Source organism: Pinus tabuliformis, chromosome Q (genome assembly GCF_031772625.1).
Source record: "Pinus tabuliformis cultivar Carrire ecotype Pingquan chromosome Q, CPIR1, whole genome shotgun sequence".
In the NCBI taxonomy this organism is placed as follows: Eukaryota; Viridiplantae; Streptophyta; class Pinopsida; order Pinales; family Pinaceae; genus Pinus; species Pinus tabuliformis.
Genome location: NC_142296.1, coordinates 1371355532 through 1371382925, shown reverse-complemented (window position 1 = coordinate 1371382925; position 27394 = coordinate 1371355532). Strand labels below are relative to the sequence as shown.

The window sequence follows — 27394 nt, the reverse complement described above, 5'->3', positions numbered from 1 at the left end:
ATATGTTGGACCACATGATCCTTGACCCCATCAAGAATGATACATTTCGCCTTGGTCATTGCTTCCTCATACTTCTCATTATCAGCCGGGTCAATTAGGATCACCACTGTTCTCAAGGCGAAGGCCTTGATGCGATGTCTATTTAGAATGGATAAGATCCTCTAGACCACAAAGTTGGACGCCCCGTCCAGCCTGTCTTGATCCCTCAGTCCATTCATGGCCATCTCTCTGCTCCTCCTATCGACTCCTCCAAGTCTCTCTACTTCCCTCCGGAAGTTCTCTCTTCGACTCTTGGTGAGTCTCTCTACTTCTTGCTTGGAAGTTCTCTACTAGACTCTGTCTGAGGCTCGATTACCCTTCTGGAAATCGTCCTGCCAATTGTCAAGTCGCACCTCTCCGATCTTCTGTGCACTTGCAACACTGATCTAGATTCCTTGGCTAGAAATCCGCCTCGGTAGTGACTCCCTCTACTTTGGTTTTGCCCTGTTAGGTACTGTTCTGCCCAAAGTACCCCACCAACTTCACTCCCGCAAACTGCCCATGGCTTCCTATGCGCTAGCAACTGAAGGACTGAGCCTCTAGGCTCTGCGCAATCCCGACACTGGCAAAAATGCTCCCTCAGCCAACTGCGTCAACCCTCCTGGTCTCTGTGTGAGTCTTTTTCTGCCATCCTCAGGCTCTGCGCTAGCCTCTCTATGGCTCGGACTGATGATGCAGTCCCTCTGCGTCAACCCTTCATCTATCGCTTTCTGCAAGGAACAACTTCTGTCACTCGGGACAACTATTTCTGCTGCAAATGATTTACTTCGGTTGATGCCTTCAGCTCTCTTGTGATCTACAACCATGCTCTGATACCATGTTGAAATTTCTAAGTCTATCCGTTAGAAATTTTATTTGTATTCTTCTGGTTTATTTCTCCTACTTGTTAATTATTAACAAGTTATTTAAACATATAAACATCGAAATAAACACAATACAGTCTCAACCATCGACAGATCAACAGCTAAAAGGAATAGCAAACACACAAGTGACACTGTTATTTTTGGAAAACTCGTCCACGGTAAAACCCAATGTGGGAAAACCAGTGCAACAATTCTGAGGGTTATATTATTATGCAGTATATCCTTGAGTACATCTGGGTGCCAAACTAGCTGACCCGACAGAGAAAAATAACTGGCAGTAATACCTCCATATTCGGAAGCAGGTATTCAGAAAACCTGCCCCACGAAACCCTCTCCAGCACAACTGAAGCATTGCGTCAGCCCTCTTGGCCTCTGCGTCAGCCCTCTAAGGCACTGCGCAACCTCTGGGACCCTCTGCGTCACTCTTGCTGCCTTCTACATGGATGACGCATGCCCTCCGGCCTCTATGCTGTCTCTACTAGGCTCTGTGTGGCTTGCTTTGGCTTCTGCGTCTGCCTCTCTTCCTCTGCGTTGGTCTCTCAGCACTATCTCTGCCTCTCTATCCAGTACTCACTGCCCCTCGCTGCTGATCACTGATTCGACTTTACTTAGCAACCCCGCTCTAGTAAATCGAATGACTGATCACTTTGGTGTATTCTCCAACTGACCCTCAAGCCTCCTCTTATACTTTTCCTGTTGGTCCTTCAACGACTAAGATTAGATTTGGCTTGATCCATGTCATTTAGAACCTTCTAACTCAGTTTTATATTAATACCCATTAATATTTTATTTTTCCTAAGTTTAGACTTAGGAACTCCATTAAAATATTATTTATTTTAATATCTCCAAAACCGATTAGAATCTGCCCAAACCATTTCTGGGTCTTGGAGATCTCATGTGCTTTAGCCTCTCCACCAATTTTCATGGCTAGAGCACATCCGATGCTACCCCAAATCAACAAAAATCTTTCGAATAATTGGGACTAACTAAAACAGGTGCTTTGGCAATAGCTCCTTTGATTTCCTGAATAGCCTTTTTGCCATCTTCTTTCCATAAAAACGTCACATCCTTCTTCAAAAGACTTTGAATAGGCTTAGCTACTTCTGCGTAATTTGGAATAAATCTTCTACGAAAATTTGTTTTTCCAATAAAAAACTTAAGGGATTTAAGGTTATGGGGAAGAGGAATCTTTTGGATTGCCTCAACTCTTTCATGATCAATCTTGATTCCATCTTTAGAAATGATGTGACAAAGTAATTTCCCTTCATTTACTCCAAAAATAGACTTAGCCGGATTTAAGGAAATCCCATACTCTCTACATTTATCAAAAACTTGCCTAAGATGACCTATATGACTGATACCATCCTTGGAAAAAACAGTAAGATCATTATAAATTTCGATAATCTTCGCAATTAAACCCTTGAAGGCATAATCCATAGCCCTTTGAAAAGTAGCCCCAACATTGGTTAATCCAAATGACATTCTAATATATTTGAAAGTACCCCATGCGTGATGAATGTAGTTTTGTGACGATCCTCCTTCTTAACCCATACCTGATTATATCCAGAAAAAACCATCTAGAAATGACATCATTCTAGAACCAGTTACTCTTTGCAACATAGTCTCCATGTTTGGCAAAGGGTAATTATCTTTCTTACATGCTAGATTAAGGTTTGGAAAATCGACACAAAGTTCTATTGTACCATTCTTTTTCCTAACAATCACTAGGTTGGAACACCATGTTGAATGCCTTGTTCAAGCAATAATTCTTGCTGCAAGCATCTTTGAAAGCTCTTTTTGAACCAAAGGGGCTAACTTAAGATTTATTTGCCTAAGCTATTGACGAAAGGGTTTAGCATTTTCATCTTTGAAAGGGATAGTGTACTCCATGACATCTTCCCTATAACCTTTTAATTCATCATAAAAAAATTCTAAAACATCCCGATACTCACAAAGTAAATTGGTTAACTTTTTTCTTCCTTCATCATTAGTACCCTTACCAATTTTGACAATCTTGGGATCACTAGAGGTACCAATGTTTACTTCGATGAATTCACCTGGATCCATTTTATTTTCCTCTTTCATCTTTGTGGCATCATGCCGATCTAAGTGTTGTTCTAAAGCGACAACATTCCTAGGAGTAGGATTTATAATATCTTCATGATCATCAGATCCATCCTCCCTAGAATCTATCCGAAAATTTTTCAAACTCATCCAAATTATCAAGAAAACAAATCACTTTTTTCCCGTGTTGTTAAAAGCGCGATTTAATCGCGCTTTTTTGAAAAAAGCGCGCGTTTTTGGTCATGCCGAATAAAACCCGCGTTTTATACCAAAAAAGCGCCGGTTTTTTTATAGCGCTTTTTTCCGAAAAAAGCGCGCTTTAAATTGAAAAAAGCGCCGAGGGCGCGGGCAGCGGGCTTTTAATAAAGGAAAACGAATTTTTTTTTGTCATTTCTGACTGTCGCCGTGCGGAGGAGGAGGAGAAGAGCTGAAGGGTTTGGGTCGACTTTGGGAGCGAATCCAAGTGTTTTTAGGAGAAATCCAAGACAAGATCACCAATTTGTCCATAAAAACGGTATGTAGATTAATTTTTTTTTGTTTTCCTTCTTTAAAAACTTTGTTTTTCATTGTTTTTGGTTGGGAAACTTCATATGGGCACCATTTTCCTTTTGTTTTCATTGTTTTTAAAGAATTTTTTGTAATTTTTCATTGATTTGGGATGGGTAACTTGGTATGACTATGGGAACCAATTTTTTATTTTTTTTTTCATTTTTTTTAAACATTGTTTATGTTTTTTCATTGTTTTTTGGCATTTGCCATTTGGTTGGGTAACTTGGGTTTGGAAATTGGGATTTTGTAAATTTGTAACTTGTAATTTTGTAAATGCTAAATTGTAATTTGTAATCCTAAATTCCTATTTCCTAATCCTTATTTTTCCATAGGTTTGCAAATTCAAAATTCAAAAACAAAGATGCCAAGGAAATTGGATCCTTTCTGGGAATATGGTGAACCTTTTGCTCCGAATGATAGACAAAACTTGCATTGCAAGTTGTGTGGAAAGGAGATATGCGGGGGGGTGTACAGGTTGAAGTATCACCTTGCACAAATCGGACGTGATGTGGGGCCCTGTATAAATACAAATCCTGAACTTATCCAAAGAGCCATGAGAGCATTGGGAGAAATAGAGCACACTAGAGAGGCCAAAGAAGAACTCAAAAGGCAACTAAAAAGGTCAGCTGAAGGAAGTGGGCCAAGTGGCACTAGTTCTACTGCAGCGTCAGTCAATCCGGTAGCTGCATCATCATTTTTTGTTCCTCGAACCACACCTGGTTCACAACCAACTATCGGTTCAATGCTAAAAAGAACTGAAAAAGAACAAGCTGATAGGTTGATGGCAAAATTTCTCCTCTGGAGTGATATTCCTTTCAGCATTGTAAGGAATAATCCATTTTTCCAACCTGCTGTTGATGCTATTGCCAGTGTTGGCCCGGGGTACAAAATCCCTTCTTATCATGATTTCAGAGGCCAGATTCTTCAAGATGAAAAGCGTGACTGCACCCAAAGATTGGAGGATTTTAGGGCATCATGGGCACAAACAGGATGCACTGTTATGTCAGATGGTTGGACTGACCAAAAGGGGAGAGCCCTTATAAACTTCTTGGTTAGTTGTCCCAAGGGGACTATGTTTATCAAATCTATTGATGCAACTCATCAAATCAAAGATGCAAGAACTTTATGTGATTTGCTGGATGTGTTTATTTTGGAGGTGGGTGCAGAAAATGTTGTCCAAGTCATAACGGACAATGCTGCAAATTATGTTGCCGCTGGTAGAATGCTTATGGACAGGCATCCTACTTTATTTTGGACACCTTGTGCTGCCCATTGTATTGATTTGATGTTAGAGGACATAGGGAAAATTCCTTTTGTCAAAGATATTGTTGACTCATCAAAAAGCATCACAAAATTTATTTACAATCACACATCTGTGCTTAGCTTGATGAGAAAATGCACCAACAACAAAGAGTTGGTGCGCCCCGCCATTACACGGTTTGCGACGAGTTTCATATCTCTTCAATCCCTCTTGAATTCTATGTGGGATTTGAAGAGAATGTTTCTTTCAGAGGAGTGGCGTGCTTCGTCAATGAGCCGCAAACCAAAAGGAGAGGCCGTGTGCAGACTAGTTTCATACCAGGAAGACTTCTGGGCGGGAGTGCAGGAGGTGTGCGCTGTTACTGAACCTTTGGTAAAGGTTCTTCGGTTGGTTGATGGTGAGAAGCCCGCAATGTGCTATTTGTATGAAGCCATGGACAGGGCCAAAGAAGCCATTCGGTCCTACTATGATGATAAGGGAGATGATGGGTTTCAGAAACAACTCCTTCTATGGGAAGTGATTGATGAGCGATGGAACAACACACTCCATCGTCCCATTCATGCTGCTGGGCTTTTCCTGAACCCTGCATTTTCTTATGCATGTGGGTTTGATTTTGATGCTGAGATCATGGATGGATTATTAACCTGTGTCCAGAAGATGGTGAGATCTCCAGAACAACGTATAGAGATCTCTAAACAAATTGAGACATATAAGATGTCAGGTGGCACATTTGGCTTTGAGATGGCTGTCACTGATAGGACGATTAAAATGCCAGGTATTTTTTAGTTTGTACTTTGTAACTTTGTTTCAAATTTCATTGTCTCTTCAAATTCCATTTTTTTCTTATGTTTATTTAAAATTTTATTTGTAATTTTGTTGTAGACGCATGGTGGAAGATGTATGGTGGCAGAGTACCCCTTTTGCAAAAGCTTGCCGTACGCATCCTCAGCCAAACATGCAGCTCCTCAGGATGTGAGCGCAATTGGAGTGTATTTGAAAAAATACACAACAAGAAGCGCAATAGGTTAACAACTTAACACTTAAACATTTAAAATATTGCAAATTTCCAAATAAATTTTTGAATTCATTAAACAATAATTTTTTTATAATATTAGTTATTAATTATTATTTCATGAACTTTGTACAGGTTGGAGTCCCATAGACTTAATGACATGGTCTATGTCTACTACAATCTTCGATTGTGGGTGAGGCAACTAGAGAAGACACCTGCAATGGATGCCATCTCATTGGATGGGATTGACACCACTGCTGAATGGAGGGTTGAGACCGAGAGGCCTCTCATGGATCCCACTGATGATTGGTTAGTGCAGGATGAGGGGGAGGAGGAGCAGGAGCAGGAGCAGGAGCAGGAGCAGGAGGAGTTGGAGGAGCAGGAGGAGGAGGTGACACCGCCTACCCGGGCTACCACTACCACCAGTAGAGGACGTGGTCTCCGTCTACCTACAGTAGCTGCTACTTCTACTTCTTCAGCTTCTAGAGCACGTCAGACTCCACTGCCATTTCCACCAGCACAGGCACCAGCATCTTCATCTAGAGGGAAAGGGAAAGCAGTGACATTTTCTCGCAAGAGGGGCAGAGGAAATCAATAGGATTAGAGTCTTAGACTTTCATTTTATTGTATATGACATTATGACATGATGAGATACATTATCATATTTTTTGTTGATATTTTGAGGCTGAGTTGGGACTCAGGACTTACTATTCAGGACATGATTCAATGTTATGTGTGATTTTAGCGCTATAAATGATATTAAACATCTTATATATTAGTTTTTTTATCATATTTATGTGTCAATGTATTTATTTTATGTTGTAGATGGTTTAGATATTAAAAAAATTGAAAAAAAATGAATATTTTTGTGCCAAACGCTTTTTTCCTGCTTTTGCCGATTTTTTCCGCTTTTTTCCCGGCGCCGATTTAATCCCGCTCGCGCTTTTAACAACATTGCTTTTTTCTCATCATCAAAAAATTGCCAATGCTCTGAATTATCTGGAACAGAAGCTCTAAAAATGACTTCCATTTTTAATTTATCCTTGATCAACCCGTCAGTTAACTGCAAAGTAGGAGCAGCTACAGCAAGCTCATCTACCAAACTATTCTGTTCTCTTGGGATAGCTTCAAGGTCAACGACATCAAAGTATTCCATAGTATCCCATACAACATTTCGATAATTCCTTAACCTTTGATTTTTACATGTAAATTTATTTTTAATTTTCATGATAACTAAGTCAAAATCTCCCTTGATACTAAGCAACTTAACTCTTAAAGCCTTTGCCAACTCAATACCTAACAACAAAGCTTCATATTCAACAATGTTGTTGGTTGCTTCAAATTGCAATCAATAGGCAAATTTGAAAACAAGACCAAGGGAAGATTTTAATACTATTCCTGCACCTTTACCATGCCTAGACGATGCACCAAAAAAACACGTACCAAACTTTATCCTTGAGATCCCCAATCTTTTCATCAATCTTATCATTAGGAAGAACTATGGAATTATACAGAATAACATAAATCCCAATGTCAGATTGTTCTTTAATTATCTCATTATGAGGTCTCTTAAGATCTTCAACATGGAATCTTCTCTCGGGGTCTCTGTTAAGTCTTACAAATCCATCACCTCTAGGAGAAGGAATTGTAGCATATGACCAATTCATTTGAATACTCCCTCCTAGATCAGAGGCCCATTTTCTAGATAATAGGATACTGCAAGCATCAACACTTCAACAACAACAATGTCCATAACAATAATAATGTCAGGGTAAACTGATAAATGAACTTGTAAATCCTTTATTAACCCATGAACTTCAATCTTCTTATAATCCATGGCACATATATTGTAGTAAGGCCTAGAAACCCTTAAATCAAGCTGTTCCATGACCCTCTTGGTCATGACGCAAGTTGATGCACCAGAATCCAACATACAATTATTCAATTTATATCCATTAACCATCAAAGTAATAAAGAATGGTTGATGATCCTTGTTATCTGAATCCAAACTTTGCAAATATATAGGAGCATCCTAATAGTCAGTTTCAGGTGCCTTCTATTGAGAAACATTCACTTGAGGAGCTTCAATAGCTTTTAGTAACTTAGCCCTTTGGGAAGGAATCTTCGCAATCTCAGCAACAAGAACCCAGATTTTTGCATTATTAAACCAACTTCCCAAATCGATATCTAATCCAGAGTTTGAACCCGGGTTAAAACTTCGAGGGGGAATTTGATTCCCACTTTGATCTTTATCCCTTCTTTGATAAGTTAAACCCTTATCTTTAGCAATTTCCATGACTTGCTCTAGAGAAGGCTTTTCACCAAATAATTTAACCATCACATCCTTTTCATGATCAAAGTTATTTATACTAAAAGATGATGTGGAAGGCCTAACATCTTGACTGTTTTCCTTAACTTCCATCCAATCTTCCATAGACAAAGAAAACTCTTTACCCACTACATTTATTTGATTACTTCCCCCAAACATTCCACTATCCAAAATCCTTTTAACTGTGGGGCAAGTAGCCTCCTCATGAAGAGCATCACAAGCTCGACAATAAGGTGGAGCTTCATCGACCAAATTAGTAGATTCAAGCGGATTAGGCGGTCTCTGCTAACTAGATTGACCTTTCTTCTGCTAATTATTATTTCGATTATTATTATTATTTATAGGTTGGAAATTTTGCGTTTGATCTCTTTCCATTTGGACCAACCAAGATTGTAAAGTAGTTATTTCCTTAGCATGGTTAGAGATTAATTTCGCTTGGTTAAGCTCCATGCTTTCAATTTTTTGCAGTAATTTTTGAATAGGGTCGTCATTGGATTCTTTAACCTCTTTCCCTTTAGGTTCTTTCAATTTTGTTGAGGCCCTATCAAAACTTGGGATTTCGGACTTCCTAGATGCCTTCTTATCTTTGTCAAGCTCTGTTGCTAAAGCTTGACAATCCTTATAATTAAGAAGCTTAGCACGTCTTAATTCATAAGAAGTATCAGCGTTAACACATCAATATAGAAGTCTCGAAGAGATTTATCAGGAGGTTTATAATCTTGAGGTAATTCTGTAATAATATCATTAAGTCTCTCATTAAATTCTTCTATGGTCTCATTTTCTTTCTTTTTAATGGCACTGATATCTTTTACGAGATGCTTCCCTTCTCTCTTATCTCCATACTTTTCCTTAAAGGCACTAATAATCGATTGCAAAGAATCAAATGAATCATCAGGCTTTTGCGTAAACCAATCCAAAGCATCTCCCTCTAAGGTAAGAACAAAAAGGCTCATTTTTACATCTTCATGATTATAATCAGCAGCCCTCGCATACTTACCTAGCCAAGAACCAAAGCTTTCAGATGAGCGTTAACACTAATTGCATTATTGCCTTGAAAGGCAGGCAATTTATCCATCCCATTGTCTGGAAGATCATTGGGATGACCTTGAATGTTAGCAAAGTTACAAGGGGCGAACACGTCCATGATGTCGTGCTCAACTGGGCTAGGAAAAAGCAAATGGATATCAGAGAGAGCTTCTTGTTCGAGATCAACAAGAAGGGAACGAGAGGAGATTTTGTGTAATCATACTCTGAGAGCCCTTTCAGGATCAAGACCAGGATTAACCAAGCTGCTTGGATGTCTTCTAGTACACACTCTTGTAGAAGATAAAGGAAGTGGAGTTGCCACTCAGACAAAAATCTAACTTCAAATAACCCGAATGCAAGGAAGAAAGTCAATAAAAGGAACCAAGGACAAGGAACTTATCTTGGCGAGAGACGAAAGGATGAGAAGAATGAAATGAGATGAATGTCGAATGTCGTAAAGCCAAAGTCCAATAAATTGGTCCCCGACAACGGCACCAAAAAATGTTGTCGCACAGAATGTCTAGGCACCATGACAACGGCTTAGATCGGGGGATATCACCCTGATCCCCAATCTCTTCGTTTAAGCTGTCTCCCTATAGCAGGCTAAGGGGGGTAGACCCTATGGAAATGGAATGAAAGAGAACTAGTTGGGAACCAACAAGTTTGGGAGACACAGTGAAGCGATTAAGTACTTGATTAAGATTTATCAAGACTTACAAGATTTGAATAAATTTAAACGATTGATACCAGTGCCTTATGGAGTCAACGATCTTGCTAGGGAAATGAAGACCAAGTAATCGATTAGCAACTGCTGCTTAGATGAATGACTGTCTTATATGAAATGCAGATCCTAAAACTAATGTGAGGTGCAAGAATCTTGGTTAATTTTAGTTAAATGCCTATCTAAGTTGTAATCCTTCGATCCTTTCTGTGTTGAGCCTAATTTCATAGTAATTGGCAGAGAGAAGATAAGGTGAAGCACACTAAGGTGTGATTAATGTTACCTCCTAAAAATCGAACCTACCCGGTGCCTTCGGTGCTGCAGAGAGCTGTGGCTCTGACGACTGCAAGGTCACTGTTTTAAGTACTATTAAAAGCAGGCTTCTCAAGCAAAGATGAATAAATACCTTTCTCCCTATTGACCAAGCTTATGCTTGGAAGTAAATTTTAACTATGCAAAGCTAACTTAATATGCAAATGCACGATATGATGAGAGGAAGTTAGACTTGAGGATTAGAAACACTTGTGTCGCAAAAGCCCTTAATCACCAAAATGAGATGCTCACTTCACTGGATGAAGACTTAAAAATAAACCCTTGAAGATATCACAATTAAACTACAAGCTTACTTCAAATCTTTTTGATACAATTATTGCTCAAAGAGAACAAAAATTTCTTTACAATTTAATATCAATGCCAACAGATGCTTAAAAAATACTCAGCTTAGGAAACAAAAGATATGCAATTTATTACAATTCCATGACAAAGTACTTTAATAATTACTCGAAATATTCGCAAAATATTTAACATGCAATGAACATCAAATAATTCAAGCAATTAATATGATGATCAATCTTGATAGATGCAAAATATTCTAGCAATTAAATTTCTAGAGATCTAAATACTTTGAAAAACCTTGAAATTTAAATGCTAACCAATTCACAATCCTAGAATTAAAATAATTTGTCCTTAGTGACCCAAATTTAGGAAAATTTGTCGCTTTTCTATAGTCAATCTTTAGATACGATTAAAATTTAAGTGTGCTTGACTATTAAAAAGTTGAATTGTTTAATACCACGAAAGTTTTCTTTTAGAGATTTTACCCTTAACACAAAAGACACCAAGAAGGAACTTTAGATTAACAGTTTAATTATTCCTTGGGAATTTTTTTTTGATGTGCTAAGTCTTATGAAACAAGTTGATGTGGCCAATGATTAATTAAGATTTTTTAATGTGACCAAAGTAAAACAAATCAAAAGGATTTAATAACTTTTAAATTTTTTAATGGGCCAAAGGCCACATACAAATTTAAAATGAAAAAGCGCAAAGTCTTCTTTTGATTTAATTCCTAGTCACATAAAATGATTTTTTTTTTAGGTTTTTTAAATGTTTTTTTAAGAAAAATCTAAATGTAAAAAAAAAGAAAAATAAAATGCAAAGATTAAAAAAATGAATTTCTATCAAAGTCGTTAAAATCAAAATGTTTTATTTAGTTTTCTTTTTTAATTTAAAAAAAAAATAATCAAAACAAAATTAAAATGAAAAGCTAAAAAAATCGAACTATGTTAAATAAAAAAAATTTAATCTAAACCTAACGCATATCAAAGCTAAGAAAGAAAACCTAAAAAGAAAAACAAAGGAATTCAAATGTTGGTTTTGCAGGAAGGCTCGACGGCGGCAAATGAAAGAAATTTTGAGGGGATGGCAGGGAGGAAAAGGAGCTTGAGGGAGGACACAGGTCGGAAAGGGGACGAGGGACGCGAGGGAAATGGAGCTCACACAGGAAGAAAGGGACTCGGGAGAAAGAAGAAGCTGGGGCTGTGGGTTGATGAACGAGAGTGGAGGGTAGCGACAACTAAAGAACACAGGCAACAAGAGTGATGAGGAGCTACAAAGAGAGCAGAACACTCATGTAAAATGGACTTGGAGAAAGCTGCGTGAGGGAGAAGGGTAATGCAAAGCGAAGGAGAGAGCTACACAGGGAGATAGTGAGGAACGCTTAGGAGAATGCAATGAAGGGAAAAACAATGAGGGCTTGCGGGACAGAAAGAACGTGTTGGACAGAGCCACGAGCAGATGAGGAAGGGAAGGGCATGCAACAAGAAAAAACACAACAAGAGAAGAAAAATCGAAAATTTGAGCAGTAGCAGAAGGAGGACATGAAAATGATTTCGAATTCTTCCAGAGGGAAAAATGCAGCAGAGAGAAAGGAATATGGTAGCCCAAGAAACCCTTAAAAAATTCCAGAGATTTATTTGTTAAGCCAACATACTCCATGTTTAAAATTTGCTTTAAAAAAGATTCATGAAATTCCTAGATGTAAATTTAAAAACCCTCAAATTGGAAAAAATTTGGGATAATGCCTTTGCAAATGGTTTTGAGGCAATCTTACCCTCTAGGGCCTAGATCTGGCTTCAAATAAAAAACCCTCCTTCAGATCTACATTCTGCACCTGCAAAAATGATAACAAAAACACCTAGAATCCAGATATACAAAAATAAATAAAACCCCAGAAACCCAAGTTAGGAAACCAAAAAAAATATTGAGCTATGCATAAAGATGGTAGATCTATGAAAACTGAGGAGTATGAGTCCAACTCTGCTCCCAGATTTGATAATCTAAGGCTCTCAACAACCAGATCTATCAATTTTCTTCAATTGTTTAAAAACAAATTTTGAAAAATTTGGAGAGGTACTAGCCCATAAACACCTTGCAGGAAAAATAATTTAATCTTAGGATAAGTCCTAGAGCTTATGTGAAGTAGGCTCTTTAGAAAATATACGCTGATAATTGGCTGGTCCAACCGAGAACTATCCCCAAACGTTCAACGTAAACTCAAAAAATCTCCTGCAATCATTAGATCAACCATCAAACCAAGTAGAGAAATAGAACAACAATGAAATTCTGAAGAAATAGAGATACCTGCTACTTCGATAAAAATTTAGAATGTTACCCTAGATCTAACAAACTGAATAAGATACTTGTATGCAGATTATTCTAAAAGAGCTATTGATTAATAGTTTTCACATAACATTAAGCAAAAACTAAAACAATGTTACCATAAGTTCATGAAAAGGAACACCACAACATGTTGAAACCCCAAAGACTTTTGCATTAATTCAAAAAAGTATACAAGAGAGCTTGAGAGCTTAGCACATGATTCAGAGATCGGATGAATCGACTGACAAATGACCTCCTTTTTAAAGATAAATCCTCCAACGGCTAGTTCAAGTGATCCTCATCAAAGTAATCTCGACCGTTGATGAAGATTACAATTTCTTTTAATCTCATCCGTTGAAAGATTTAAATATTTGGGGAAATTCGAAATTTTTAATTAAATGCATTTTAATTAACTCAAAAATATTTTTTTTGAGTTAATTTCCCAAAAAATTTGACTTTGACTTAACCCCTAGGGATTAAAGGTTTAAAATTTAGCAAAATAATTAATTTATCTTTAGTCCCGGGACCTTTTAAAATTTAATTTTTTAGGACTGACGAATTTGGCCTTTGGAGAATTTAAATTTACCTAGTACCTAAAATTAATTAAATTTATGGCTTAGGATTTTAATTAATTTTGGGCCAAAAAATTTAATTAATTAACGTATCTGGGGATAAATTATTTTTCCAATCCTCAAGACACTTAACACAATGATTTTCATATTTTTTACATCATAAGGGGGAAAACCCATTTGTAATAGATCCTCACAGAGTACCCCATTCTGTGACACAAATATATTCCAGTAGAGTAAGCAATGTGTAATAAAATAACCTAGCCAAATAGTTAGGATTATTCCCAAATCACTTTTACATAGACTCGATTTAGAACACTAGGACTCGCTTAATATCCTAGCGGAAAAATCCATTCCAGCTTTGGGGTAAGACTGGAGGGGAAAACTCTGCCGATCATCCGAGAATGGATCGGTGAGACAAAAAGCCTCTCAGAATGGAGATCGTTGCTAGAAAGATAAGTTTACCTAGATTGTACATGACACGATTCTGCTGAGGTTATTTACATCATATACATGCAGAATGGGTTTACATAACATCTTGGAAATCAGGGTGATGATGATAGCTGGACGGCACGGACACATCGATCAGGCGCTATCCCTTTTTTGAAAAAAAAGGGTGTACTGCTATGGGTCGTTGACACGTAGTGGTCAATAGTCCTCTATAAAGGGGAAAAGCCCCCAAAACACCTACTATTGGGGTGAGTTTTGGAGTAGCTGGGCGAAGAAACCCAAAATTGGGGTTTGGAGTAAGGATTAATCAATCATTGAAGAAGAGTAAACCCTGCTAAGATATCTATAAATAGAGGGGGATTGAATTCATTTTGGATCATCAAGTGTGGATCAATTCATTTGTTTCTTGAGTATTAGCTCTGAGGTTTTAGGACCCCTTTCTCCTCATCAATTTCGGTGGTGAAAGATTCCACACTAGTTGACATATCTTCTGTTTTTTTATTTCTATTCTGGTATAGGACAACTATCTGGAGGTCAATGAAATTATCTGCTGGTTCTTGTTTTGGCACGAGATTACTTCTGGAAGGCAACAAAATTTCCTATTGGTTCTAATCTTTCGTTTTGGGTACATGGTATTGTTAGTGCTGAATTTAGCAGGGGCCCTAAGAGGGGTTCCTAAGGGACAACTACTAGACCAAATGGCAACAATGGGACAAGGACCCACTATCACATCAGTTAATGTCCCCTGCTATTTACGAACTTTCATTGATGGGAGGATTCCCGATATGGAGGAAATCACTTGAATATCAATGGCAAGGTATAACGTGATTTCCTTGGCCCATTCAAAGGAAAGGCTCAATTAATGGTTCAAATAGTTAAAGAAATGCTGAAAGGCTCCCCGAGAAAGACCTATGAAGGATGACCTCAGGCTTAGGAGTATTAAAAAATGATGAATGCCTAAGATCAAAACTTCCAAAATCCCTCACTTGTGATTAATGTGCTTATATTAGGGTTCAAAGTGAAGCAATGATGGCTCATTCAATGGAAAAACTCGATTAAAGTGTGAGCTTTGGGACAAGCTATGGTGACTTTCCACGAAAAACCCCTTGAGAGAAATACTATAAGAGAACAAGGGTTGAGAGATATATCGTGGTAAAGGCTCATCTAATGATCACCTATAGTTAAGAGAAAAGGTTTTGAATGATGAACTACAAAGTGCAAACCTTCAAGAAATCCCCAAGTCAACGCAGCTTCAAGGGTTCCCTCTTGGTGTGATAGCTAGGGCACCAATTTATTTGAAATTCCATCATCGGAATTCGTTCAAAATTGGAGGATGCCTAGAGGAGACATAAATGAAAAAGCTTGTTTGGACGGAATCCAAAAATTCCTCCTCCCTAAATTTCGCACCAAGCCTTAGAAGTTCCCCTTATCCTTCTTGTACGAAGAAAAGTGGAAGAAAGGAGGGGAAAGAATGATATTTTGTTAAGTTAATGTGACAATCAAGGATCTAGGACGATTGCTTGACTATTAGGAAGATTGGAGTCAAAATGATCAAGATTTAGGAACTTAGCTCTTCAAGGAGGCCTAAAGAAGTAGCTACGCTTTTTGTGGATGCAACTTCATAACAAATTTAGGCTTTTGTACTTTGATATGCAATATTTGATGGAGTTTCAAGGTAAAAGGTGCACAACCTACCCCTAGGAAAATTCGTTCTTCTTGCCAAGATGAATAACATATGCAATGAGCCAAGATTACAAGTGTTTCATAAATTCACATTAATTTTTAGGGCACAAGTAAAATCATGACATAACATTCCATACATTAGACATGAAACATTATGAAATTCGCATGAAAAGAGCACTTACATGACAAAAAGAGTATATCCATCCATAAACTTGCCAAATAGAAGCTCCAAGAGAGATAGCGAAAATATTCCACACATCAAAATGCATTTAATCATCCAAATCATTCCACAAATTGCAGGTCGGAAATCTTTAGAAAAATATATCCCAAATCCAAGTGATGATGAGGAATGAAATGAACCTCTAACCAATTTATATGATCCTCTAAGGGATTTGAATTGCCTAATTAAGCATAATGATGCCCCTAATAATAAAATATGTACAAATAACAACCCTTTGGTGAAGATCCCACCAAATAGCTCCATAATATGAAAAACAAGCCTCTCAAAAGGGCTGAAATGATAATACAATAGCTAGGAGGGCCATTGGAAGGTCTAGTGAAGTCCAACATGTGCCAAAATGAATGGAAGGGCTCCAAAAATAGTGATGAAGGGGATGGCCCCTTGATCTCCAAGCAAATGAGTTGTGGTGTTCCCAAGCGGCTGTGGGGACACCAAGGCATCCTCATGGGTCTCGAATTGGATTGAATAAGCATGTATCCCATTTGCAAGGGTTGAAACAATGATGCAAGCCCTCCCTTTGTCTCCCATGGTGAGACAAAACCCCAGTTAGGCCCTGGATCAACTGCCAAGTGTGTGGTGCAAGTGTGTTGCCGGTTGGGCAAGGTGGTCTAGGTGCATCATCATCATGAAATAAGTGGAACATGAGTGAGTAATGGGTCGTGCTAAAGGATCCCATGACATAGCTGTCTGCTCTCTACTATAGTGGGGGCCCATGGCTCTCAACGCACACCCTATAAATGCTAATATGACCCTCTGGAGGGCTTGGACCCAGTATAGGGAGACCAAACCCCAAGATGAAGACCCACTTGCAATTCTGTATAAGATCCAATGCATCTCCTCACCATCCAATACAACAAATCATCAATGAAATCAAGTAAATGAGCTTACAAACCATGGAACCAAGTGGACACTTCATAGTGGCACACCCTTCGATAATGGGCTTTAGAGTGTACAAGTGTCTCGAAGTTCAAGAAGGAAGTTAATTAAGGACCCTATTAGGTGGTTTCAACCGCTAAGGGAGTGAAACGTCCATGGTACTTCCATCAAGTGGCAGGTGTCATGTGATATAATGATGGATCAGAGTGGGGCATCAGGGGAAGGCTCCAAGCCACATGCCATGGTACAAGGGTAGCTATAACAAGGGAAGCCAACACTTGGGTGTATAGATGTAGGAGGGAGGAATCATGGTACACGAGTTACCTCGACGTTTGTTTTTCCACCCTTTTTCATATGCCTTTTGCCTTTTATTGTTTCTTTTTTTATAACTTCTCAGGGCTGTAGGGGATGAGAGTATGATGTGAATGATATAACCGTGATTACCCCCTTGAGGTTGGGCAATTTATCACCCACCAGGGGTTGGGACAATCATGGATTCCTTAATGATGTAGGAGGCCAATATAGGGGCCCTAGGAACCATGGTGATGGCCATGATGATAGGGGTAGAGTCATGTTGGCTTTTGCCCACATTTTAAATTTGTATGCCCTGACCATCTTTTGCATTTTATGGCACATTTCCTATTGAGAGTGGCCAAATTATGCTTTTTTCTTTCTTTTTCGCTGCATCAACCTTTGGGGCATCATTCCAGGCCTGACCTAAAGTGTGGACAAAGGTTGGGGAGGCTAACTCCTTGTGGACCTAATGGACAAATGTGGACTCGGATGTGAAATATGTGAAAAGAGGTTATAATGAGTAGAGGGGATTGATATATGTGATGTCAACAGTGGGACAAAGATCGAATGGCAATAACGAGACAATGACTCATTGTCACCTCAGTCAATGCCCCCTGCTCTTTACAAAGTTTCACCGATGGGAGGAGTCTTGGTATGGAGGCAATCACTTGAATGATAGGATCAATGGCAAGGTATAACATGATTTCCTAGGCCCATTCAAAGGAGAGGCTCAATTAATGGTTCAAATAAAAAAGAAAAACTTAAAGACTCCCCAAGAAAGACCTATGAAGGATGACCTCATGCTTAGGAGTATTCAAAAATGATGAATGCCTAAGATCAAAACTTCCAATCCCTCACTTGTGATTGATGTGCTTATACTAGGGTTCAAAATGAGGCAAGGATGGCTCATTCAATGGAAAGATTCAATTAAAGTGTGAGCTTTGGGAGAAGCTAGGGTGACTTTCCACGAAAAACCCCTTAAGAGAAATACTATAAGAGACCAAGGGTTGAGAGGTATACTATGGTAAAGGCTCATCCATGTGAAAATTTCTAAATAGAAATCCTATTGCAGTGATTAATATTATTTCTTCCACTTATTACCTCAGAAATAAGTTATCTACAGTATTCGTACGGCAAATATTGAAATATATACTACTGCAGCCTTCACATTTAAAACATTGTAGAAAGGAAATCTAAGTAAAATACTGGCACAAATACAATCACAATGACAGTTATTTTTGGACAATTGTCCCTAGAAAAACCCGATGTGGGAAAACCGGTGTAGTAGATGAGGGTTTTATTATTCTTCAGCAAAATCTTCATGTACAAATTACACCCAGTAGTATAGAACAAGGCTTTCGGAGAAAAATTTACAGACATTCCTGAACAACTATCTGAAACGAGAGAGAAGTTCCTCCACCCTCAGCGTCTCTTTGGCTTGCCTAGCATCACTTTCTCCGGCTCCTAGACTGGCCTGCGCAATGCCAACATCACCCAAGCCAGCGCTGCTTCTCCCAGCGTCAATCTGCCCAACAATGTCCTTTTGCTGCTCTGCGTCTTCGTCCTTGTCTCCCTGACTGATGCTGAACCCTCTCTGTCTCTCCTTTACTTGCAACCAATGTTTTTAAAATCGGAACCGGTCCACCTAATGAACCGGTCTACCGACCGGAACCGGTCTAACCGGGACTGGTTTGGTCTAAACGAACCGGTTTTAAAAAAATACATTAAATAATTAATTTTTAATGAAACAAAACCATTTGTAAGATGTAAAACCATGATTCCAAGCCAATAGAGACAAAATATGCAAAGTTTGTTCATTTATATACCATGTAAAGGTGAATATATCAAAATGGCACCGAGTGCAATACATATCATCGACAAAATAGCAAAATACATAAGAAATGAGGCTCTAAATGGCCTATAAAGTCCAAAAACAATGCTGCAAGCTATGAGGCCATTGGCCTACTACAAGTCTACAGTGTACACATGATCAATCATCAAGTTCATCACCACTACTAGACACAGGATCATCATCAGAGCTACATAGACATCATCTGATTCAGAGTCTGAGGATGCCTCAGCCTGATCTGCAACCTCAGTATCATTGCCACCAATGACAATAGAAGTGGACCTAATGGAAGCACGAGTTTGTCGACCTACATGACTAGTGCCTTCCATTGGTTCTGTGCCTTTCCTTGATGCCGCTACTGATCCTGGTTCTGATGCCACCACATAATCTGCTTCATCCCCCGCTAAAGCCATGTCGATATCAAAATCAGCCTCAAACACAGGTTCTTCAGTTTCCTCCACCCATTCTGATGTTGGATCAATATCGTCCAACACAATGGGATCTAGATCGGGAGTTTTGCTCATCATTTGGAGCTCCGATTGCATTTATTATTTACCCCCAAACCATGAAATCCTGAAAACCATTAAGTTTGCTGAATTTTGAGTGAAATCTAAAATTCTAGTTTCTCCATATGAAATCTAATGAGGTCGAAACCACTCTCAAACATCCTGAGTCATTTCATGGTAATGTTAAAAATTTAAGTAAAAGGAGGAAAATGAAAATTAAAGGAAATGTCACTTTTACTTTAAGAATTTAACATTACCATTAATTGCCAACATTGTTAGGGTTGAAACACCCTTATTTTGCCCCCAAAACCCCTAAAACACAGTCAGAAATATGCTTTTTTAACTTTACGGTGGGCGTGCCTAAAACCGGCCGGTTTTGTCCTAAACCGGCCGGTTTTCACCGGTTAGGGCAAAAAACTGGAGAAATGGGCATTCAAACCGGGTATTTTGGCCGGTTTAGACCAGCGGGCTTGCTAACCGGCCGGTTAGACCGGTAATCGGTTTTTAAAACTATGCCTGCAACTCTTCCTCTGAATCGATTTTCTCTTGCCGAACTTCAACCAGTGAGAAAATCGATTTTACTTGGGCAACTGAGTATCTACCTGGTGTATTTTCCAAATGATCCTCAAGCCCCTTCTTATATCTTCTTGTTGGATAACCAACGACCTAGATTAACTCCTAATCAAAGGCTCAGAGCATTTTGACGTGATCTCCGTCTTTATCTAGAAGATTCACCCACAATTAGATTAATACCCATTAATATTTTAATTTTCCCAAGTTTAGACTTAGGAACCCCATTAAAAATATTAATTATTTTAATAAAACATCTCTAGGTGGAATTTCCCAAAACGGTTTTTGGGTTCTTTAGAATGCATGTGCCCAACTCTCCCTACAAAATTTGAGGCTGAGCACATCTGATGCTACCCCAAATCAACACTCCCTCTTAGCGAGGAATGTACTTTAGCAATACACTGCAGTTGCATACTGCTCTGACTTTGAAGCATCGATCTCTACGCTGTTGATGTCTGACATGTTGTGTACCAACTACTGCGCTGCTGCTGCAACTGTACTGCTGCCTTTGACACTGCCACTACCACTGCCAATGCTACATCTGTACTACAACTCCGTCTGAATTTCTGCATCTGTGCTGCTGCTGGCACTGCCACTGCCAACTGTCCCTGCACTACAAACTGTTGCTGCTACTAAAACAGATTTTTAACCATACCCATCTGCTCTCTGAACTGAGTGAACTTAGCTCTTCTGAGAGCCTTTGTGAGTATATCAGCCACCTGCTCTCCTGTGGGAACATACTGTAACTATATTGCCCCACGTTGAACACAATCTCTGATAAAGTGACAACGAATATCTATATGTTTCGACTGATCATGAAATACTGGATTCTTAGAGAGTTTGATAGAACTTTGATTATCGCAGTAAACCTTGGTTGCTTCCATCATTTTTCTGAATAAGTTCACAAGCAATTTACTGAGCCATATGGCATCGCACATAGCTATGCTGGCTGCCATATATTTTGCTTCTGCTGAACTTAGTGCTATTGATTTCTGCTTCCTGTTGCACCAAGATATCATCCCTGATCCAACACTGAAGCAATACCCTGAGGTACTTTTCCGGTCTACTGAATTACCTGCCCAATCTACATCAGTGAACCCATTCAAACTGACGTCCTCCCCTCTAGAGTACTTCAATCCATATCCAACTATTCCACGTACATATCCTTAAGAATGTGTCTCGACCCTACCTAATGCACCCTTTTTGGTTCCACCATGAACTGACTAAGAGTGTTGACAACAAAACAAATGTCTGGCCTAGTGTTGACGAGATACATAAGCGACCCAATGAGCTACCTATACAAGGTGGGATCTACTTCTTTGTCCTCTCATGCATCTATTTTCTTCCAAGGTGATCATGGGAGTAGCCATGGATCGACAATCCTGCATTCTAAATCTCTTCAGAATTTCTATAGCGTACCTTCCTTGTCCGAGGAAGATCTCCCCATTCTTCTGCCAAACTTCCAACCCCAAAAACTAATGCGTCAATCCCAAGTCCTTCATGTCGAATTCAGCTTCAAGATTCTTCTTGCAGTCCTGGATGAGCATAGAGGACCTGTTGACCCTGCCGCCTACACCTACCTACAGGTCAGTGAGAAAAGCCTTCAACCCCACAAGGTGTGGTTGGTGGCAGGGAACTCAGAGAAGGGGCTGTCACACTAATCCCAACTCTCTCCGTTTGAGCTATCTCCTAGGTTAGCTAAGGGGGGTGGTCCCTAATGGAAAGTTAAGTTAAAAACAAGGATGTGAGTTTCTAGGAGAATTGTTAGAACTAAATAGATTATTTATTTAAGATTTATAAGCAAGCCTGATATGAGCAATAACCATAAACACATAAGATAAGCATGAGATACATAAACAACCAGTGCCTTCAAAGTATTGCTCTTTAAGAAATGAAATTTTTTATTTTATTTTTGTTTAGAATGAAGTCAAACGCTTTCAAATGAAAGCCCAAATAACCTTGGACCTGGGTTTCCCAACGGAAAAGGGTTACTTAGCTTATGCTTTAGCTTTCTTCTTTAAATTTGAATTTGCCTCCAGGAACGCTTGTAGGAAAGCAAGCAAAAGAGTTAGCATGCAAAAAAAAATACGGCCTCAAATGCTAGATAAAACCAATATACACACAAATGAAAGAAGAAAATATGGGATAATTTTTCAAGATAGAAAATAAGCAAAGGGCTCAGGAAACCCCCTCTTAAATAAATCTTTTGATGTCTTGTGAGATTGTTGGCTTGAACAACTTGTGGGACCTTTGATATCCTTGGAGGTGACTATTCCAACCGAAGAAGTCCTCACACTCCAATAGAGTTGGCAACCTATACTTTGAACACAAAAATGCCTGCAAACCAATTGTTAGCGCAAAAGGGACTTGGCATATAGAGACCAAGTTGAGCTTGTCATTCAACCGAAAATGACAAGCTACAACAAGAGCACAAAATATACCAAGCCCAAAGGAGATTTGAGATAGCTGCAAATCTCTCCTCCCTAGACAATAATGCCTTCAGGCAAATGCACAAAAAAAACAACTAGATAGCAATGTATAATCGAATGAATAATAACATCAAATGACACAGGTATACCTCATCAACCAAAGAATGCACCACAAGAGAAGCTAGTAACCCCAAAGACTTTTATTTATTTATATAGAAGTTGAGTACAAAATCCAGCAGAGTCTCCGCAAGCCCAACAGCTCATTCTATCGATCAAAATGAGAGCTCAAGACTCATATAAATAAGAAAATGGGAGATGATCCCAAGGAAAATTCCAATGACAAATGGAGATGGATTGACAATCCCAATGTAGAAAATCAAATTACAAGTGGCAAGCTGACTGGCTGTAGGCAGAAAACTTGATTCCTTGGCTGTCCATCGAATATCCTCAAATCTGCTGTGTGTTTGGCTGCCTCTAAACTGCTGTTGACACCTCAAACAGCCAAGCCAACCAACTGCTGTGTATGCTGTTATGAAGATTGTATTGACTGTTGTTAACTGTGCGTATAGGCTGCCTCTAAACTGATTTGCGTAGGAGCTGAAGTAGCTAGCTTTATACACGTGGATGGATGGGCGTAGAATAGTGGTGACACACTCCATAACTTATGCGTTAACTGAACCTTCCAATCTGCTTCACAAATCTGCGTATATAACTTTGACAGCTGCATTAAAAATTTGATTGGGACAGCGTGTAATCTGATTTGGCATATGAGTATTTGCTGTAGGTAACTGGCAATGTTGAGCTGTTTGCTGTAGCGTTGATCTTTGACCGCCAACATGCACATAATTTGCCCATACGTGGACCTGTCTCCTTGATTCCCAGCGTAAATATCCTCTTAAAATTCTGCCTATAATTGCTGCGTTGAAGCTGAACTGAACTGCTATTGGCTGATTTGCGTGGAGCTGGAGTGGCTGCGTTGACACTTTGACTGGCGTGAATATTCCTTTGCTGTAGCTGTACGTGGAGATATCTTTTATCATGTGCCTTTTATCAAACTAATGTGTAGGCTATAGTTATGTGGGGTCCCTCCATGTTCTTTTAACTTTTTCACCTTAGACTTTAATTAACATTTGATTTAAATTAAATCAAAGTCACTTCATACATTTGCTTGTACGTACTTCTCATGAGCTCATTGTGGGCCCCTTTGACTTTGACTTGAAACTTTTGACTTGAGCCTGTTGTACCTTATGAGGTGGGTCCCTTGTGCTTGCCACATCACCCTTGACTCTCCACATAATTTCCATGTCAAAATTTGACTTATTTTGACTTTGGAAAAATTTATAAATTTTTCCAATTATTCATTTTTTTTGAATTTTTTCCTCATTTTGTTACTGTCACTTGAAAAAATGGCTTTTGAGGGACTTTAAGTCATTTTTTGACCCCCAAAGTGGGTCCTAGGATAACGCTGGGCCTCTGAGGATGAATTTCGAGTAGTCGCATGCCCCAGACATTTCCTAAGGCCACTTATTTACATCACTATATAGAAAATAATTAAAAAATCCCGTTTTGCGGGAAATTTTTAATTATTAAAAAATCCTACTTAGACCTAGCCAAATTCCACGAAATTTTTTGTGTGATCTAGTATGGTAATATACATCGACTCTAGACACTAAGATGTGTCAGGGGCTCAATCTTCAAACCGTCACCTCGGCTTTGGGGTAAAACATGAGTGAAAAAATCCAGAAAATTATCCGTCTCTGAAAAAGAAGGGATAATTAACCGGATAAAAAAAACACTCCAAGGTGTACTCGTTTGCTGATCGAGTCCCAACATCCTAGGCCTGTTACAAATTCAAAACTCATCATAACTAGTATCACTTATTACAATTCCCCGTAGGGTGTGGAATCTGGGTACAAGAAAGATGATGAGAAGATAGAAGTAGAGTTAAAAAACTCTGTTGACTAATGATATCTAATGGTACAAGTGTCCTCTGGATCATCCTTGGGCATGGAGTCTTCACATAATCATCAGGTGCCACTCCAGTGGTCAACATTTGGCTCCATATGGGGATGCATGCTAGATATGAAGTGATAGTGTGCAAGAACCTGGAATCTGCATCCACTGACAAAAGACATATATCAGCAGTATCCATTCAAAATATCATCAAAAGAAATAAAGTATAGAAACGAAGAAATGGAAATTTATTCTAAGAGCATAAATGACAATTTATTCATGAAATAAAACTACTTAAACAAAAATGACACAAGATAAGGTTAGAAATATGATACAAAAAGATGCCCCATGGCATCAGATAATTTCTTTGTAGAACAATTTGAGCAGTTGGCCGTTCACAGGTAACTCGAGTGGTTCTCCATCCAAAGTGCTCAAATGGTAGGAATTTTGTCCAGCTGCTTCCCTGATAATGTATGGTCCAAGCCACAAACTGTCAAACTTACCATGATTTCCTGGCTTTTCATTCCTGCGATCCCATAGCAAAACCATATCATTGTTAGAAAACATTCTATTCCTAGATGATTTGTCAAAATTTCTTTTTACTTTCGACTGATTTTTACAACAATGCTCAAATGCTCTTCTTCTGGTTTCATCCAATTCTACAATTTGATCAATCCTGCATTGCACAAAATCTTTATCAGATGTAAAACTTTGTAGCAATTGGTAAGCTGGTAACCTCAAATGCACAGGAAGGGTAACATCCAAGCCATAAACTAACTCAAAGGGACTCTTCCCAGTAGAACTCTTCTTTGTAATCCTATCAGCCCACAAAGCATATTTAATTTTGCTATCCCATGCCCGTTTGTTATCCCCTACTATCTTCTTGATTATGGTTATCAAATTCTTATTACTAGACTCTGCTAAGCCATTACCTTGAGGATAGTAGTTTGATGAATGGGATAAAACAATGCCATACTTAAAGCAAAATGATGAGAATTCAGCAGAGCTAAAAGCCTTGGCATTGTCGGTGGTTATTTTGGCAGGGACACCAAAACGAGTGATAATCTTATCTTCAAGAAAATCTATCACTACTTTTTCGGTGGCGTGTTTTGTAGGGATGGCCTCTACCCATTTAGTAAAATAATCAGTGGCAGTTATAATCCATGAGTAGCCATTGCTCGAATTTTCATTAAATTTCCCTATAAAATCCAGCCCCCAATGTTGAAAGGGAGCCTCCACGACCACAGGCTGAAGAGGCAAAGTGGCTAACTTCTGCTTCCCAGTGAATAGTTGACAAGCTTGGCAACCTCTAACATACTTGTGCACATCAGCAAAAATAGATGGCCAAAAATAACCAGCCCTCAAGATTTTGTGGGTAGTAGTCTTAGCAGCATAATGCCCTCCACAAAATCCTGAATGAAACTCAGATAGAAGCTTTTTGGCTTCAACTTCATCAACACACCTAAGTATTACCCCCTCCGGATTTCTCCAACCCAGACCATCCTTCATAATGCAATATTTAGTTGCTCTAAGCCTTAATGCTCTTCTCTTATGGCTAACTAAATGGTTAGGACATGATAAATTTTGCAAATAATAAATAATGTCTTTATACCATTCAAGTTGACCCAATTTTTGAAGTTTTGATGAAGTTAATTCCAAATCATTTTGACAAATCATTCCTATCGCTTTCTCATTTCCTTCAGTCAAGATTTTGGCCAATCCCTAGCCTTTCACAAGCTTGGTAGGTCTAATATCCAAATCGTACTCCTGAATCTTCGAGACCCACCTAGCTCGAGTTCCTAAGCAATCAGCTTGGACTAAAATATCCTTTACAGCAGAGTGGGGAACAAATGCAATTATCCTAGAATACCCTACATAAACTCTGAACTGTTTAAGAGACTTGACTAAAGCATAAGCTTGTTTCTCCATGGTGCTATACTTCAACTCAGACCCTTGGAGGGACCTACTCATAAAAGCAATAGGCTGCTCATGCCCTTCATTATTCTTTTGAAGCAACACCCCAGCAATAGTATCTTCAGATGCAAAAGAGAAAATCAAAAACTCCTTTGAATAATCAGGGCTTATTAGAACAGGTGCTTTGACAATAGAATCCTTTATTTCCCGAAAACCTTTTCTACCCTCATTTCCCCAAACAAACTTAACATCTTTCTTTAAGAGGGTTTGGATGGGTTTGACAATCTCAGCATAATTTGGAATGAACCTTCTAAGAAAATTAATCTTTCCTAAGAAGGATTGAAGAGTTTTAATATTATGAGGCAAAGGAATCTTTTGAATAGCCTCAACTCTTTCAGGGTCAATCTTGATCCCATCCTTTGAAATGATGTGACCAAGCAACTTCCCTTCAGTCACTCCAAAAATAGATTTATCAGGATTTAAGGATATTCCATACTCTCTACACCTATCAAAAATTTGCCTTAGGTGGCTTATATGGGAAATTCCATTTTTAGAAAAAACAGTTAAATCATCTTGATAGATCTCAAGAAATTTCCCAATTAAACCCTTAAAGGCATAGTCCATAGCCCTTTGAAAAGTTGCTCCAGCGTTCGTTAATCCAAAAGGCATCCTTAAATATTCAAAAGTACCCCATGGTGTGGTGAATGTTGTCTTATGCCTATCCTCCTTTTTCACCAAGACTTGGTTGTATCCTGAAAATCCATCTAACAAAGACATCATTCCAGATCCTGTTACCCTTTGCAATAATGTTTCCATATTAGGTAAAGGGTAATTATCTTTTTTACATGCTAAATTAAGATTTCGAAAGTCTACACATAGCCTGATTGATCCATTCTTCTTCCTCACAATAACCAAATTTGAACACCATGTGGAATGCCTAGTGTGAGCAATAATACCAGCCTGAAGCATCTTTTGCAATTCCTTTTGTACCAAGGGGGCTAACTTAGGATTGATTTGCCTAAGTTTCTGCCTAAAGGGTTTGGCATTTTCGTCCTTAAGAGGGATAGTATGTTCCATAACATCTTCCCTATAACCTTTCAACTCATCATATGAAAAAGCCAAAACATCTCTATATTCATGAAGTAAATTTATCAAATTCTTCCTTTCTTGCTCATTGGTACCCTTGCCTATTTTAATAACCTTTGGGTCATGAGGGGTACCAATATTCACTTCAATGAATTCCCCTGGGCCAATTTTCT

The 27394-nt window shown here is 38.7% G+C and overlaps 1 protein-coding gene across 1 annotated transcript in view; it reads left to right on the top strand.

The window, feature by feature from the left end:
• The window catches only part of LOC149225015 (tRNA/rRNA methyltransferase (SpoU) family protein), a 219762-nt gene that overhangs the window by 124227 nt on the left and 68141 nt on the right, over positions 1 to 27394 (top strand). The window lies entirely within an intron of this gene.